We start from the raw sequence: 16679 nt of genomic DNA on the forward strand, positions 1-16679 counted from the left end.
GGTTTTGCTACCCACCACCTGTGTCTGGGTTAGGTGGCCAGAGTTGCCCAACGTTATAGACACACAGAATCCCGTTTGCAGGAGCTTAATAGCGGGTCTCAGAGGCTGCCTTGGAGGCTCTTAGGAAAACTCACTGCTTAACACTTTGGATTGCTTTGTCTTTAAGTTTGTTTTAGCATATTCATGTTACCTGTTTTAATAACTATCGAAATTTAAATTACTCCATTTTCAGTCTTACTATTGGATCCCTCAGGGAAGCACATACATCTTTAGCGTGGTCCTTTGCAATTAGCTTATGTCCTATTTCCTCCTAGTCCTACCGTTGTCTTGATCCTCCCCAAACTGGCCAATAAGTACTGATGAAAGAAGCTGGAGGGGAGAAATTAAACTTCATGATCCTATTCCAATAAATTGAGCTGGGATTTTTCCAAGGTAGTTATGATTTCCTTCTCTCATGAACTTCTTGCCTTATGGTGGATTTCAGGGGACATAATGTTATAGTCTGTTTGGGCTGTTCATTTGTGGAAGGAGCGCACTTCTGGGCTTTAAGCTCTTGCAGAGGAAGAACATTTCTTTTCCTATACTTCCCACACAGAGGGTATGCGCACTATGTGTGGACCGGATGAGCTCTCTTGTGAATTATATTTGTCTCACTGTGGACAGTGACACGTGGAATACTCTTGTCTGTTTCCAATGGCAAAGGTGATCAACTTGTACCCACTAAAGACGTTTATAAAAAGTGGCTCAAGAGGGCTCATCTTCTCAGAAAAGTCTTACATGCTTGAATATGATGAATACATGAATCATTTTTTGAATAATTACTGTTTTTTTTTTATCAAGAGAAGGTTGTATGAGCAGAGTATACAATGTCAAAAGGAGTAAGATTTTATGAGAGCCATCTAAGCATTGTGCATGTTGGAAAAACTCTTCCCAAATAAGAAGAACATGCCTTGGAGATGCAGCCCAGGTAGTGGTATACTTTCAGGCTCTGGGCCAGGCAGAGCTGATCTCGGTGCTATCTGTGGCATATGGGAGCTATGTGACTTTGTGTGAGTTACCAGCTTCTCTGTATTTCAGACTCCTCATTTGAAGAACCAACACGAAAATCTTCCAGGGTTTCGAGTAAGACTAAACACCCTGGGCTATACCAGACTGTTAATAAAAATGAGCTAAACAGCTAGGACAAGTTTTCTGTGTGCCTTTCTCTGACTCTGTAAATATCTCCTACAGAAAGGATGCACTTGGGTGAGGCACTTCCTTTCACTCAGTGGTAAAGACCAAAAAACTCCAGTAATCTCCATAAGATAGCATTCTAGGCTTTCCTGAGATTGGGATATGGATTTACTCTGCCTGGATTTAAAAATTGATGTATTACTTATTTTGCATCTCTAAAGTTCATTTTGTCTTTTTGAGACAGGGTTTCACTAAGCAGTGCAGGCTGGCCTTGAACTCACTTTGTAGCCCAGGCTGGTCTCAAACTCACAGCAATCCTCCTGCCTCAGCCTCCTGAGTGTTGGAATTACAGACATGTGCTATCACACCCAACCTAAAGAAAGTTCTAATAGGATAACTCTCATATTGCATATGGGTCATTGAAGATCACATGATATAAAGGGACCAAATTAGCTGAAAAATACGCTTGCAGGCTGAGACTTTTATTACAGGTGTCAGATCTATTGTTAAAAATAGATTACTCAATAATAAATGAATTATCCTGGTGGTGGTGCTTCAAAGAACAACTACAGTTACAGGATAAAAGATTTTTTTTCATTCTTGGGATTGTATCTGTTTAATAAGTTAAAAATAATTAAGACCTTTCTACAAAATATCTACAAAGCATCTCAAGTTTCATGGCAAACTAGTCCTACATGGAAGTATATCAGGGTAAAAACAAGAAATACAGATACAAATAATCCCTGGAATTTAATATTTTCCAGGAGAGTCATGCTTTTGGACACAGCACTTACTTGCCCTTGTCTATATCCATGAATGCCCACTCACGTTCTGCAGATGTGACTCTGCTGCCCTGAGTCCTCTCACCAACTCCTGTCTACCAAAAATAATTTCCAGGCACCACAGGATAAGAAACTTAAAAATGATGGCATATTTTCTTAAGATAACGTTGTCTGGGCTGGGGATTTAGCTCAGCGGCATAAGCACCTGCCTGGCAAGCCTGAGGCCATGAGTTCAATCCCTGGTACCAAAACAGCAGCAACAACAAAAGATCAGCATTGTTCAATCTATCCTTCTTCTTTTTTTTATTTTCTTTCATCAATTCACTAAAGTGTATTGGTCACCAGGCACCAAACTGGACAGAGTCGGGGGCTATAAAATTATCCTTGATCCTCTTACGATTATGGTCTTGTGGGGAAGAAGAATGGAAACATGGAAGTACTTCATGAAAAACTTAATGATAGAAGCCTAGTGAGAGAATTAGGCCATGCCTTTTGACTTTATAAGATTAGGGGTGATCTTCATGAGGTACCATCTGGGTTAGGTTTTACAGCATTGTAAGACACATTAGGTGAAGGAGTTAAAAAAGGACATCCCAGGGGAAAAAAAGAGCAAGAGGCAGGGAGATTTTGGTGGGCTTGGAGAAGGATGAGACATATGGTAAGTGTCCTCTAAGAAGAGTCTAATAAGGGAAATGAGGCCAGATTGTAAAGACCTGTAGGATATGCTAAGGACTTAGCTGATATTCTTTAGCAGTGCTTCCCAGAACTGTCCAGAGTTTGTGGAGAACAATGATCTGTGATTTAAACTGAATGGATGCAAAGGCAGTTAGAGTCAGGCTCACAGGGAAATGAAATACCAGCAGCTTGTATAGATGTCAGCTCGTGTGTACAGTGGCCCTCTAGCCTGTACACATGACAGAAGCCCCAGTGTGCCTTAATTTATCAGTGAACTGATTTTCACTTTATGTTATGAAACTTTCCAAAACAAGTCATCTGGGAGTTGACTTTCAGGAAAGGAAATGACTGTCTACCAGACAACAGGGAGATCGTGATGCAGAAAACTCGGAGAGAGTGCACTTGGAAACTGCTCTTTGGCCACATGGGAATGGAATTCTTTCTGTGTGTTATTGCCTGAAAGCATTGGCTTTTAATATGTCAACAGTGACCATAGAGGAAAGATCGTAAGATCCTCCAGGCTTCCAAATCCTCTAGCTTCATAGAAGATACGTACTTTATGATCTCAGTAGTAGGAAAAGACACCGTGGTCAGAAAACTGTCACAAAAGTTCTCAGAACATATTAGAAAGATAGATGCATGAGGTTTCTGGGAATGGAGATGGACAAGAGGGCAGGCAGGAAGGGAAGCTGAGCTGAATAAAATGTGGACAGAAGGGGAAGGTTTGGTGGGACTGGCAGTAGATAAGCCTCCTTATCAGCCAAGATGCCCAGAGCATTCATGTGCCGGACATGTGTTGTACATTACAGATAATGTTCATCCCAACCTGTTGAAGGAGGTATAATTATTTTCACATTATAAGTGAAGAAATTGATGTTGAAAAAGGTTGGTTCAAGGATTTGGTCAAGGCGAAGCCCCTTTGGCTCTAGTGTCCTCCTCCCTGCACCAGTCCACAGTAGTTGTGAGTGGATCCTGAGTTGAATGGAAATGTGAGTGGGTTTGGGAAGACTGATACACCATCCTTTGGCAGTGGGAACCAATTATTTTTGCTACCACTAGTGGAAGTGATGATGATGACGATGGCGGTCATGGTGATGTCTAGCATTTGTTGTTCACTTACTGCATGATGGTATTATACCAGGCATTTTACATCAGTGATCTCATTTAATCTCTGTTCCATTCTTTTGAGGCTATACAGACAGTTCCTTTCTTACATGGGTCTGATTCATAATTTTTCAACTTCATGATGGCATAATCCCAATATGTATTCAGTAGAAACATACTTTGAATTTTGATGTTGTTGTGGGCCACGGGCATGCAGTGTCACTCTCTCCTGGATCTCCCAGAGATCTACAACATCCTGAGGGTGAACAGGTGAAACTAGTGTATTTCAATGCTTGTCACAGTTACTCAATGAATCACATGCGACAGTTAACATTTTGTTCTTAAACTTTCTATTAGATGATGCTGTCCACATGTAGGATAATGGAAGTGTGCTGAACACATTTAAAACAGGGCAGGTTGAGCAATGATGTTAAGTAGGTCAAGTGTATTAAATGTTTCAATTATATTTCCAATGAATGATAATTTTAATTTTCAGTGGGTTGATGGGGAAGTAATTCTATCATAAACCAAGTAGTATCTGTGATGACTACTACCATTTCAAGAGTGAAGAATCTGAGGATTAGAGAGGTTTAATAACATACCATGGTCTCACTGCTAGTGTAAGCCAGAAGAGATTTTGGCTCCAGTGAGTTCCCCTGAATGCAGAGTCCAGAGGAAGAGGAACCTTAACCCTCTGCCTCAATTACTATGCTTCTGAGTCCTAAGAAGGGAGTGCACACTAGTAGTGTGGAGGGAAGCAGAAATCAGGGAAAAGAGCAGAGTGGTACCCCTGAAAAGCAGTAACTAGTCTGTTCTGGGGCTGAGAAAAGGCTAGGGAGGAGTGGATCCTGGGAGGGAAGGTGGGGATGGCCAGAGACAGCATCTGCAATTCCTTGCATCTTCTTAATGCTAAACCATCAACCAGAGGAGAAGTCATTTCAGGAGAAAAGGCCAAGGGCTTTCTGCTTTCCAGAGTATCGGAGCCTGGCCAGGGAGAAGCTCGGTCTGCACAATGATTGCAGAGGCAGATCATCTGTTCCACTGGGACACATGGGCTGCCTAGCTTGCTGCCGAGGCCAGAGTTAATTAAATTAAGTAATTAGATTAAGTTAGATCACTATTAATACATGGATATATATATATATAAACATAGGAAAGAGGGGCTGTGGAAAGGAAAGCCCCTTCACACTGTCTCTCTCAGGGTCTGTTATTTCCCCCAGCCCCTGTTTACTGTCCACGGGTACTTGACGCATCCCATACTGGCACAGGAAGGATGTGCTCATTTTATACATGCACGTGCTGACAGCATTTTGAAAAGGTATTTATCTCAAGGTTTTTGTCTGCATCTTTACAAAAGACATTTTGCATAGCATTTTAACTTTCAGATGTTTGCCATGATTACATTTTCTAGAAGCCAGGGAATTACTCATTTTGCTCCCTAAGATGAATGCTTCTTTTAAAGCTCAGTGAAGTGTCTCTATGTGAAAGGAATACAAGCACTTCAAATAGGCTTTTTTCTTCATTGACTAAATAAAACATATTCGGAAAGCCATCTTAAGACTTGCTTTTTGCACTCTAGTCCCTAGGAAATGGTTTGGAAGGAGCTATTATGTTCAATTGTGTTAATCTCCCAGGCCCTTGCATAGAGTTTCGACTTTTCAAATGTTTGCAGCGATTACTTTTTCTAGAAGCTAAGGTATTATACTTAGAGAAGCTACTTGAAAAATAATCTTACAGTTAAGTTTTAAGCTATTCTTATGTCTATTGTGTCCCTTTATTGCACTAACGGTGGGTATAGAACATCACCCACGGATACAGCAGCCACAGTAACATTATGTAGGGCTTGTGTATAGGGAGTGTTTTAAAAAGAAATCTAATTTTAGCTTTCATCTTGAGTTTCTGGGCAGTTTTTGTACTTTGTGCTTCTGAAACTGTAATTTTCAACAACATATCTTTGAGAGCAGGAGAAAGAAACTACTGTTTTGTTTGTGTATTATTATAAAGGTATAAAATGGTAAAATTTCCATGTAATTTTCAAAAATGCACAGCCACTTGGTGATTTATTGATGAGCATTGCTCCCACCGAGGAAACAATAGGGACTTTTGAAGGATGAACTGCCGAACAGTCCCTCCCTCGCTTGGTCTCTGGATCCTTGTCCCAATTACAAGCACATATTTCTGACTGAGGTTTCTTGTTTTCTGCTCATAGAAAATTCACAGATGTTAGAGAGGTTGAGGTCACCGGGTGTGTAACATTGAAGAGCTTAGTAGAAGAAAAACAAAAAGATTGATCCATACTGTGTTTTATTTTGTGGACCTGTATGTTCCACTTCCAATCATGCTCAGAAAATGCTACATGATGTTGCTTTTATTCTTTTCCATGGATATGAGAGAAAAGACAACCAGGGAGGTTAAATAAGTTGGCCAAGGTCATAATAGCTTTTAAAAGATGGGCTTTACACAAGGGACAGAGTGACTACGAAGGGACTTCTTTTTCACCAAATCTGATTACCTTTATTTCAGAAGCATCAGCTCTGCACACTGGGACATGGAAGATGCTTCCTCGGAGAGGATGCTTCTCATTGAGAAAGGAGCCATGGATGCCGTATTCACCTTAGCTCCATTACCTTTCTCTCGATGGTAATGGTTTCCCAGGCATGTTAGGACACAAGAAAAGTGATTCCATAAAGCATAAGATCCATTTAAAGTTGTGAAGAATTCTTTATAGCTTTGCTCCAAAATCCTATTATCATTATTATTATTATTTGCATACAAAAGATCTGTGTCCTGTCAGAGATGGTACAGGATGAGGGAGTGGATGGCCTGTTTGTTGGTGTCTGTTTGACAGTAGACAGTTTTGAAGCCCGCAGAGCTGCTTGGGTGGAAAGTAGTGGAGGAGGTGTGGGCAGATCAAGAGATCAAGAGTGTCATTAGCACCTTCTTCCTAACAGTAACTGGAGAAGAGTAGATGCTGGTGGCAGGCTCAGAGGGGAGCCGGTAACTGATCTTCCCTAGGATATCTCTGATGCTCACACCAGTTACCTGACACTTGGCTTAACTCCCAGTTAGGACTTTATCCATCTTTTTACTTCTGCTCTGAATCCAAAGTGCTTATTAGATAAAAGACACCCAACTATGAAGTATGTTATTTCTTTGACAGAGAATTATATTTCTTGTATTGTTAATCTTAGAAAAAATATCAAGCCAAAAGTAAGTCAAAAACCTATTGTAATCCTACTCTTTATATCTATGGTCATCTATGATTAAAGGTCTGTTGGGCCTTAGCAACCACAAATGGGTACTACTGCTTCCCTGAGGACAGGTAATTGAGAGGAGTGCTGCTTTGTTTTCTGGAGTCCTGGCATTACATGTATTATGGAGGTGGGCATAATCTACTACCCAAATAGATTTCTAGCTGGTCATTGAACTCTACTGGTGGTTTTGGCTCAGACCTTGGACAGTCCTCCTCCATCTGCCTGGGGACGCATGCTTTTCTGATCCTGAAGCATTGCTTGTCTCACAGATGTCTCTCCATCTGTCCACTGTCTTTCCTTTTTCTCTGTAACCATTGTGTTGACAGCTAAGTGGATACCTTATAATATTAAACCTATCTTTTAACTTTTGTAGCAATATAATTCTACTCTATAGTTATATGCTGGGTGTCTGTGTTAATTAGCAATTTTAAGCAGGATTTGCAAGACTCTGGAAACTGCATGTATTGTAAATCCAGTACAAGGATAGCTGTGAAAAAGGAAGAGTTACAGACAGCATTAGACCTTAGATAGTAGCTGTGAACACTTATCAAAGCATGCTGTCTTTGTGAGCTCAGTGTGGAAAGAGATGCTTGTTCCATGTCGGTCTTTACAGTTGATAATCACTATCTTTAGGGCCATCTTTGGGTAAAAACTGACAACCATATAAATCTTATATTTTTATAGTGCTTCAATCTTTTTTCAAAGTACTCTCACATCTATTATCCCTTCTTGACCTCCCAAGGAAACTGAGTTGGGCACAGCAAGTATTTTTATCCTGATTTTACAGATAAGACACAAAGAGGTTAAATCCCAAAGTAAGGCAGAAGGAGATTGAGGCTAAACATCCATGTCTGATGTTAGCACTGCTAGTCTGTCTACTAAAAATCATACTTCTCTTTTATTCTCTGCAGTCTATTGCTGCCTGTGTGCTGAGATGACTGTCTTAAAAATTGTCAGACTTCCTTTTAAAAAATCTATTTTTTAGATTGACAAAAAGTGAATGTATTTCACATACAACATAATGTTTTGAAACATGTATAGATTGTAGAATGGCTAAGTGGGGATAATGGTGCTATTCTTTCTTTAAAACAGTTTCTCAGCTCTGCCAAGGAGTAGTTAGCTGAGCCTCTGAAAGTAACACTATGCTCAAGAAGTTCTACCTTAGGCAGTTGCAACAGGATCTTAGGGTAGTTCACATACATCTCTGTGTTTTAAAGCTCCTCAGGTGATTCTGATGCAGAGTGAGGACCAAAACTATTGCTAGCTTAGCACTGGGAATTCCCACATCAACTTCAATGACCCTTCTTTTGCTACTAGCCCAGGGCCATGTAACACTGATTTTCTTTAAACACATTTCTTAGGCATCCATAAAATGACATAAACCTCCTGGTTCCTTGTTCTTTTCTGGTGGCATCTTCCTTGTCTTATTCTTTTGTTCACCATTTTGGTTTGTTTCCCCCAATTTAGCCTTGCTTTTCCTATTGTGTGGTTACAGGAAATTAATGTTGTGGTTGTGCAAAGGTTCTTTTATTTTCCAGGGCTTGGACACAGGGACATAAAGGCAGAGACTTTATTTTGATCATCGCTGCAGCCCTAAGGTATAGGACGGTGCCAGATATATGCTCAGTTACTGGATGACAGAGACCACATCCATGTGATCCAATCTGTGTAGGTCTATCCTGCGTGCCAGTCTTGCATGTCAAATACTATCTCTTGGGGTGCAATTATTTTCTTAAACCCAATTCATTCAAAACTGAACACATTATCTTCTTTGCTCTTGCAAAATAGCTCTTTGAAATGTTGCTCATCCACTTCTCTGCTTCCAGTAGTGTCATTCCTCTAGTTCTTTGGATCAGATCTCATCTCGGTCTTCCTGCCTTAAATCATGGTCCTTTCACTTCACTGACCTCATGCTGCCCAGGGTCCCTGGTGAGGAAATAGTATGAGGCTTTGCTATGAACACTGGCTGGGCTGAGGTGGGTCCACCCATCCACTTTCGAGTTGCTCACATGATGACTAGGGAGAGCAGCTCCCCATTCCCTCTGGAACAGGAGGGAGGACTGAAGAGTATTCCTTGGCAGGAATGCAGGGGTGAGCTTGCGAGCCAACTTGCTCAGACACTAAATAGCTCTCCAGATGCAGCTCTGGATCCAACAAGTCCTTTAGAGAAACTCAGTTTTTCTTGCCATGAAATTGTTCTGGCAACACCCATTCACAATCAATTATATCAATGTTAATACTAAAATTTCTGCTTTGGAAAAATATATTTAAATTTGCCTTTTCCTTTTCTTCCCTCATTTAACCACGGTCCTAACCATCAGGTCTGAAGCAATTAATAGCTTTCTAGTGGATGTGTTTGATTATTCTTATCTCCTTCAACCCATCTTATTTGCTGTGCTTTTTGCCTGGATTTCTTGTATCTAGTTTAGCCATCTGAGAAACTTGACTCATCTCTTTGGAAATTTAAAAAATAATAATAAGATTAGGAAGGAGGGAGAATAACCCAGAGATTAAGTTAACAGAAAGGGTTTTGAGTCAGCCTTCCTGGAATTGAATCCAGGGACTGGGAACTAACTTGATGACGGATGAGTTGGAAAAACCATTTAACCACTGCGTACCTCAGTTTCTCCAGTTAGAAATGGAACTAGCAGGTTAGTTAAGAGATGCAAAGAGTAATGTGTGATGTATTTACTACTGTGCTGGGTGTAAATGCTCAAGATGTGCTTGCTTCATTATTTGCATAATTATTGGTATTCCTACTGTCCAAAAGGAGTTAGGTTCTTCACTTCTCTCATCAATTGTGTATTTTCCAATTAACTTACAACTTAGGAAAAGCAATGTTTTGCATCCTGAATTTCACAACATCATTCTTATATTGTAAATTGGGATAATCCACAGCCTTTGTACTGTCTACCTAACACCTCAGAGCAGAGTGCAGTTCATGACTGGCACCTGTGAAAACCACTGTTGTCAGACTCCCCAACACATGTCTCTTCTTCAAGAGCAATTCTTGATGAGTTTAAGTCCCCCATGATACATTCTTGACATATACTGCTTTGGGAATCACATGAGCCCTTCTGGAAAGTGTCTGGGAAGATATTTGAGAAACATTCTCTTGGTTTTAGAGTAATATTAAGGAAGAACAATTCTTCCTCTTCACTCAACATTATTACATTTGTTGTGAGTTCTGGAATGGTGGCAGCTGCTTTGTAGCAATGATAACTGGAGGCAAAGTAATGCTGAGGATGAGACAGAGAAAGAGCAGAAAGAACCAGATCTTTGTGGGTTTTGTGAGCCACTGGACTAACTAATCTTGCAGCTTCACATTGCCAGAATTTCCAGCAATGTGAAAATCTTTCAGTTGAGACCATATTAACTTAGCAAAGGGAACTCGCACAGTACTCTGTCACATTGTTTAAGCTCTGATGTTTATTTTTAAAAAGACCTGTTCTCTGGTCTGATTTCCTCTCTGCAGGAGAGACACTGCCAATTGTGATGGTTGGGGTCAGTGCTACCCTGTCCTGCTCCTCTGCCCCACTCTTATCCCATCGAGCTCAATGGGCTGAAGCACTCCAGCTTTTTAAAGAAAAGGAGAGGGAGGTGATAGTCCATGTCCAGAAAGCGGGAACAGTAGAGCAACAGTGGGGCAAAGAAAGGAGGAAGAAGTTATGAACACTGTCATTAACTGGGGCCTTTGGAGGCAAGGCCTGTGCCAAGAACACTGGCGAGGTCGTTCTACTGAACTCTCACAGCTCATCCCCACAGCCTGCAGGTGAGGACACCATGCTCATCCTGGAAATTGAAGGCTCTCATGGGTGACCTACATGCTTCATGTCCTAAAGGTCATAGTTTCTTCTTCTGATGCTTGGGTGTTTGAGAACCACAAAATTCCAGATTAAGCTCAATTTCATCTGTGTGTTTGAGTGTGTGTGTGCACGCATACATTTTTCCAGGAGGGGTTTTTGACTCCTTGAAAAGTCTGGGGCTCACAGCAGCAAAGGTAGAACTGAGTTCAATCCATTTCTACCTCACTCCTGAAGTCCAGGTTCCTGGCTTTTAACTGGTGGTTCCTGCAGGCTTGAGAGGTAGGTCAGGTCTCCTTCCTGACACAACCTTTTCTCTGACTCCTGTGGTGCTCCCTTCTTAATCTTCTTGTATTTCACTGGTATTGCTCACTGTTCAACAGCACAAGCTGTGAGGACAGTGTATGCTTCCCCACAGAAAGCAATGGATATACCCCAGCCCCCAGTTCTTGGGAGTGATTTTATTCAGACATTAGTCCTTCCATATGGAACCAATTAGGATGAGCCTTGTTAAGGCAGGATAGGTTCCTATCCAATGACAGGTGTCCTTATAAAAAGAGGACAATTGGGCACAGCACACAAAGGGGAGAGGGCTGTGTGATGATGAAAGCAGAGGCTGGAGAGATGCAGCTGTCTGTGCCAAGCACTGCCAGCAGCCAGCAGAGGTAGGAGTGAGGAACCGAGAAGACTTTCCTTTAGAGCCTCCAGAAAGAACCGTCTTTGCCATTACCCTGATATTGGGCCCGGGAGAGAATAAGTTGCTATTGTTTAAAATCACCCAGTTTGTGGTAAGTGGTGATGGGAGTCAGAGGAAACAGAGCCATAGAATACAAAAACTCTAAGTTAATTAACAAATTAAGAGCTGCGTTTGCATCAGTCACAAACACGCCTCCAGACCCCTTGAAGAACACCAGAAGGTGTGAGTTTTCCCTTAAGAACAGCAACCAGAACTCTGAAAGTCAAGTAATTGGCTTACATTGCTCAGTAGCCGAGTGGCAAAGCTAGGATGCAGACCGATGACCAAATCTGAGCCCCATATTCCATACTCCCCACTTCTTAAGGATGGAGTTAAGGTGGGAAGGCAGCAAGACGAGGAGCGAATGGAAGGAAAAGGAGATGGAGAGTGTGAGGCCAGGAAGGGGCGGAGAGAGAGACAGACAGGCAGATGGACCCGTGGGAGGAAATAAAGGAAAACCGAAGAAAGAGAAGGAGAAAGAATGGACTCGGCTGGCTAAGAGAGTGAGGCATCTCTGGACAGTTCCCTGGTCCAGCCCATCTATGCAGAAGGCAAGAGGCTCCCATGGCTTTTAGGAAGTAAGGCCTTTCCTGGGCCGTTAGAGGCCAGCACTTCACCTTTAGGCCCTTTTGGGCCGTCTCAGCCCATTCTTTGATGTCTGGCTGGCATTTCCACCTTCCACAATTTTCCTTCTTCTCCTTTTTCTTTTCTCTTTCTTCCTAAAGATCATGGCCAAAAGAGAATTGCATATTACCAGTGCACGTCACCAAGAGTGCGTGCATATCTGTCTTCTCTTATATTCCTATCGTATGCCAGCTGTGAAACCTGGCAGGTATGGGTGTAGCGTGTGTACTGTGGATGTCATTCTGCAGATGAGAGGGCTGGGAAGCCATTATCCAACTTTGCACAGGTTATTTATTTATTTATTTTTTTTAAGGAGAGAGAGGTTATGTTGCCCACTGTATCCTCAACATCCTTTCCTCATGTGGGCATTTTTTCTTGATTGGACTTTTGTGTATACTCATCTTCAAGGCAACCTGTTTTGTAGCATCATGTCCATTCTCTCGTTTCTTTCTGTACAGGGAGTCCAAATTACAGAGAAAAGTCATCCAGGTGCTTTCTGATTTCAGCAGCTTCAGAGTGTGACATCCAACATTCTCTTCCAGGTGGACTCAGCTCTTTTTTCTAGCCAGGTGCTGGCAGTTAGATAACAACAGCCATTAGCTTTATTCTTTTCTACTTGAACTTTTCTTAGAACTACATGCTTCAAGTATTTCCTTCCCAAAGCATCTTCTAGCTTATCTGATTCCTAACCCTTCAGTCAAGAAACATTTATTGGAAACAAACTGTGTCCCCAAGTAGTGTTCCATGCCTTAGGGAGATAGTTTGACAGGATCCCACTCTTTTGGCACTAATACTTTGTGACAGGTAAAAAGAAGACCATCTCCAGTGGAACCAAAGACCATGTAAAAATATTAGAGGAGCTGTGACTGAGTGAGATACTACGGAAGGTCTTTCAGACGATGTTAGAGCCAGGAACCAGCTAGGTACTGTATTCTGGGAAGATGGGGCAGCAGATATGGTGGTCTGTTGCTAGAACTTGGCTCGGCATGTTTGACATACAGAAGGAATAGCGTGGTTGGAGTGTAGTTAGGGATGACAGCTGGCAGCAAATCCCACAGGCCCTTGCAGCACATAGAATGGACTTTATTTTCAGCGGGAGTTCTTGGGTGATCTTAAGCATCTGAGCAGGGAAGCTGGATTTATAGGTTAGGAAACCACCTCTGATATGCATGAAGAACAGTTTCTGTTAGTGATTGGGGTAGAGATGGTTTATGAAAGCAAGATAAGGGAAGATTCAGGAAGAATGGTTAGGAGCTCCAAACAGTAATCCAGACAAAGCACAATAATTGATAAGATGAATAGAGTTCTGCCCTCATGGATGTATAGAGTGGTAAGCCAGAGATTCTGATAAAAATTAGTGTGCTGAATAGGAAAATCTACAACCCAAAGTGCCCTAGAGTCCTTATTATTCATCCTAATGCAGCAGAGAGAGTGTTTTTTAGTGAACCTGAATTGGGAAGCCAACTAGTGAAACGGCCTCCTCATCTAGTGGGAGGGAAAGATCATGGGTTCACTGAACATTCACAATACTGTGTCCTTCTGTCTAGGAGATCATAATGCCCAGAGTGGCTCTGTAACAACCATAATCACTCACCAGCGAGGCGGAGGAAGCGTGAACTGAGGGGGATCTGTGGGGCCAAAGTCCAGATGTTTCCCACACCCATCATGCCCAGGTAGCCCTTTCTCTAAGTTCTCTGAACTCTCTTGGTGTTTCCTATCCACATCACTGGCTTGGTACCTAGCATATTGTCTTCTTACTTCATGTGCTTTTTTATGTACATAAGCCTTCACTTTCAAACGAGATTTTAAACCATTAGTGATAAACTGATATTTTTTATTGTTTGTAATCTATGTGGCAGTTGGTAAGCATTAATGCTCAGTAAACACTTATTTAGTGTTTATCGTTGACTCCTGACACCCAGAGATAATAAGAGACTCTATTACCGTATTTTGGGAAATACTTGGAAAGGGAACTCAGCAAGGCTTCTGAATAATACAGCTGACACAGTCTAATTGGCTGCTTGTGGACAGTTTAATAAGTGTTTGGGCAGAGCCAGAGGAAGCAGAAAGGGATGGTGAAGCACTGTGAGACTCATAGTAGGGAGCTGTTACTCCCTGTATGAAGATCAGGAGAGGAGAGGGCTGGGGAAGATAAGCAATGTTTGTCACAAGCTACAGAAGCTGTTGTGTTCAGTTGAAGATGCAGCCAACATATGGCAAAAAAGTGTATCAATTTGTGCTACTCTGGGCTTTTTATCCCAGCTGGGCCCTTGCATTAGCTGAATCCAGTCTACAGCCAGGTGCAAGGTAACCCATTAGGCCTGACCATTCAGGCCTGCATCCTGGGCACAGAGTGAAAAGCATCAGAATGGAGAGTGGCTCTTAGAGTGCAACACAGACCACTGTCACAGGAATCATGTCTCCTCCAATCTCCTTTTCTTTTGGAGCATAGATTTCAGAATTGCAGAGTCTGTTTTAAAATCATAGTAAAGCTATTACTGTCATCATCAGTGAATTCATCATCTTCATCTTCATTATTATTCTCATTTGCACAAAGGAATTTGAATGGTCTAAGGTAATTTAATGCATTGTTTGAGAGTGGAGCTGGGGTTATACATCCAGCCTTTGTACTCCTGGCTTAGAGCCTTGTACCAGCACCTCTGCCATCTTTTCAGTTGCCATGTTCTTTATTTACATGATTGACTCAACTTCACCTTCACATATTAGTGTTAGTCAGCTTTTCACTGCTGTGGTCAAACAGCTGAGCAAATGAAGGAAAGGTATATATTGGCTCACAGTTTCACAAGTTTTAGTCCATGGTTGACTAACTCCAAGGAGAAATATCATGGCAGAAGGGTGTGGTGGAGACCATCTGCTCAGCCTGTGGCAGCCAGGAAGCAGAGTAAGAGAGTACAAGATGGCCAGAGAGGAAAGTACCAGGGACCAGATATAGTCCTCAAGGTCACTCTCCCACCTTCTGTTTCCATCACTTACCAACATGCCATGAAATCATTATCTCATCAGTGGATTAATCTACTTGATGAAGTTAGAGCCCTTATAATACAATCATTTCCCCAAAAGTCCATTAGTTAACAAGCAAACCTTTAGCACCTGATTTTTGGGGATGTTTCCAATCCAATCATAACAATAGCCTACTCTCATGGCTACCAATTCACCATCAAGGTCTGCTTTACAAAATGTCTTAATTTTTTTTTTTTTTTTTTGGTATCAGGAATTGAACTCAGGACTTCATGCTTGCCAGGCAGGTGCTGTGCTGCTGAGCTATACCCCTGCGCAGAATCCTAAATCTGCACAGCATGTGGCCAGTAGTTATTTCTTATTTGTATCACATGTACTGTTGTGCCAAAACATCTAGAACTGGGAGCCTAAGAGCCACATCAGGGTCTGATGAAATTCCGAGGCAGAGATTGTGATCACCAGCAAAGAGCTACCTCTCAGTATGGTCTCTCCTTTCAGCAGGACACTGTTCGGCTTCTGGGCCTGCTGCCAGTAAAGGATGCCCTCCAGATGGCTCCTCTCTGGTTTCGTGCACAATGTTCTTGGCACGTGACAGTTCTCATGGCTGTGAGATGAAGGAGCTACTTTCTAGGGCTCATCCAAGGAACCACAAAGTGGAGATGATAGAGGGCTTTGTTTGACCTTGTGATGGTAGAAGTAGTCACAGTACTCGATGACTGGGAGGTTATAGAAATTGTGATGAAAATACGAGCAAATATTTTTAGGTGCTTGTTAAGCCTGAGGACTTTGCAGGTGTTACAGGATTGAATTCTTGCAGCAGTTTGTGATGGAGGGGGAGGTATTTATCCAACAATCCACCTGTGTTTTCCAGCTCTGGCTGTTTCTCTGCTCCCCTATGCATATGATTGTTGCATGTTCTCTTTCCTAAGGCTGAGCACTTCCTGCTTCATTTTTGTTTTCATCAGATGACTCCAGTGAGAAATAGAAGCAGCCAGAACAGAATTTCCATACCTGCCTAGCGAATACTTGAAGTCAGTATCAGCACCCCATCGTCTGCCTCTCTTCCTGTGACTGCGGGTGGCAGCAGCCCTGTACTGTGCAGTGGAGCTGTCTGCTCTTGCCCCCTTGAGCTTTGTTTCCAAAGCTCCCCAGCATTATCTTGTGCTTGGCAGAGTGCTTCCCAGTAGCCTGTTGTTATGATCTACATTATAGATGTCCCACCAGAAACCTCATGTGTTCATAGGTGGGCTTTTGAAACATGAATAAATCACGGGACACTGTAGCTAAATGTGATGTTAGGGAGTGGGAGCCGGTTGGGGGAGACTGTTGTGGGGGGTACCTGGAAGGGTATACTCTCTCCCTGTCTCCTGCCTTTGCTCTCTGCTTTTGGTTGCCTTGACATGAGCAGCTTTCCTCCACAGCAGGCCCTTCCCCTGTGCTGCTTCTGCCCTGGAACTAGCCAGCTATGGCATGAAATAATCTCTCCTTTAATTTATTAGCATTAAGTATTGAATCCCACCAGCAAGAAACTAAGACGCCTACCAGCAGT

Source organism: Cavia porcellus, unplaced genomic scaffold, assembly GCF_034190915.1.
Source record: "Cavia porcellus strain 051 isolate PalLab524CR breed Dunkin Hartley unplaced genomic scaffold, mCavPor4.1 scaffold_20, whole genome shotgun sequence".
In the NCBI taxonomy this organism is placed as follows: domain Eukaryota; kingdom Metazoa; phylum Chordata; class Mammalia; order Rodentia; family Caviidae; genus Cavia; species Cavia porcellus.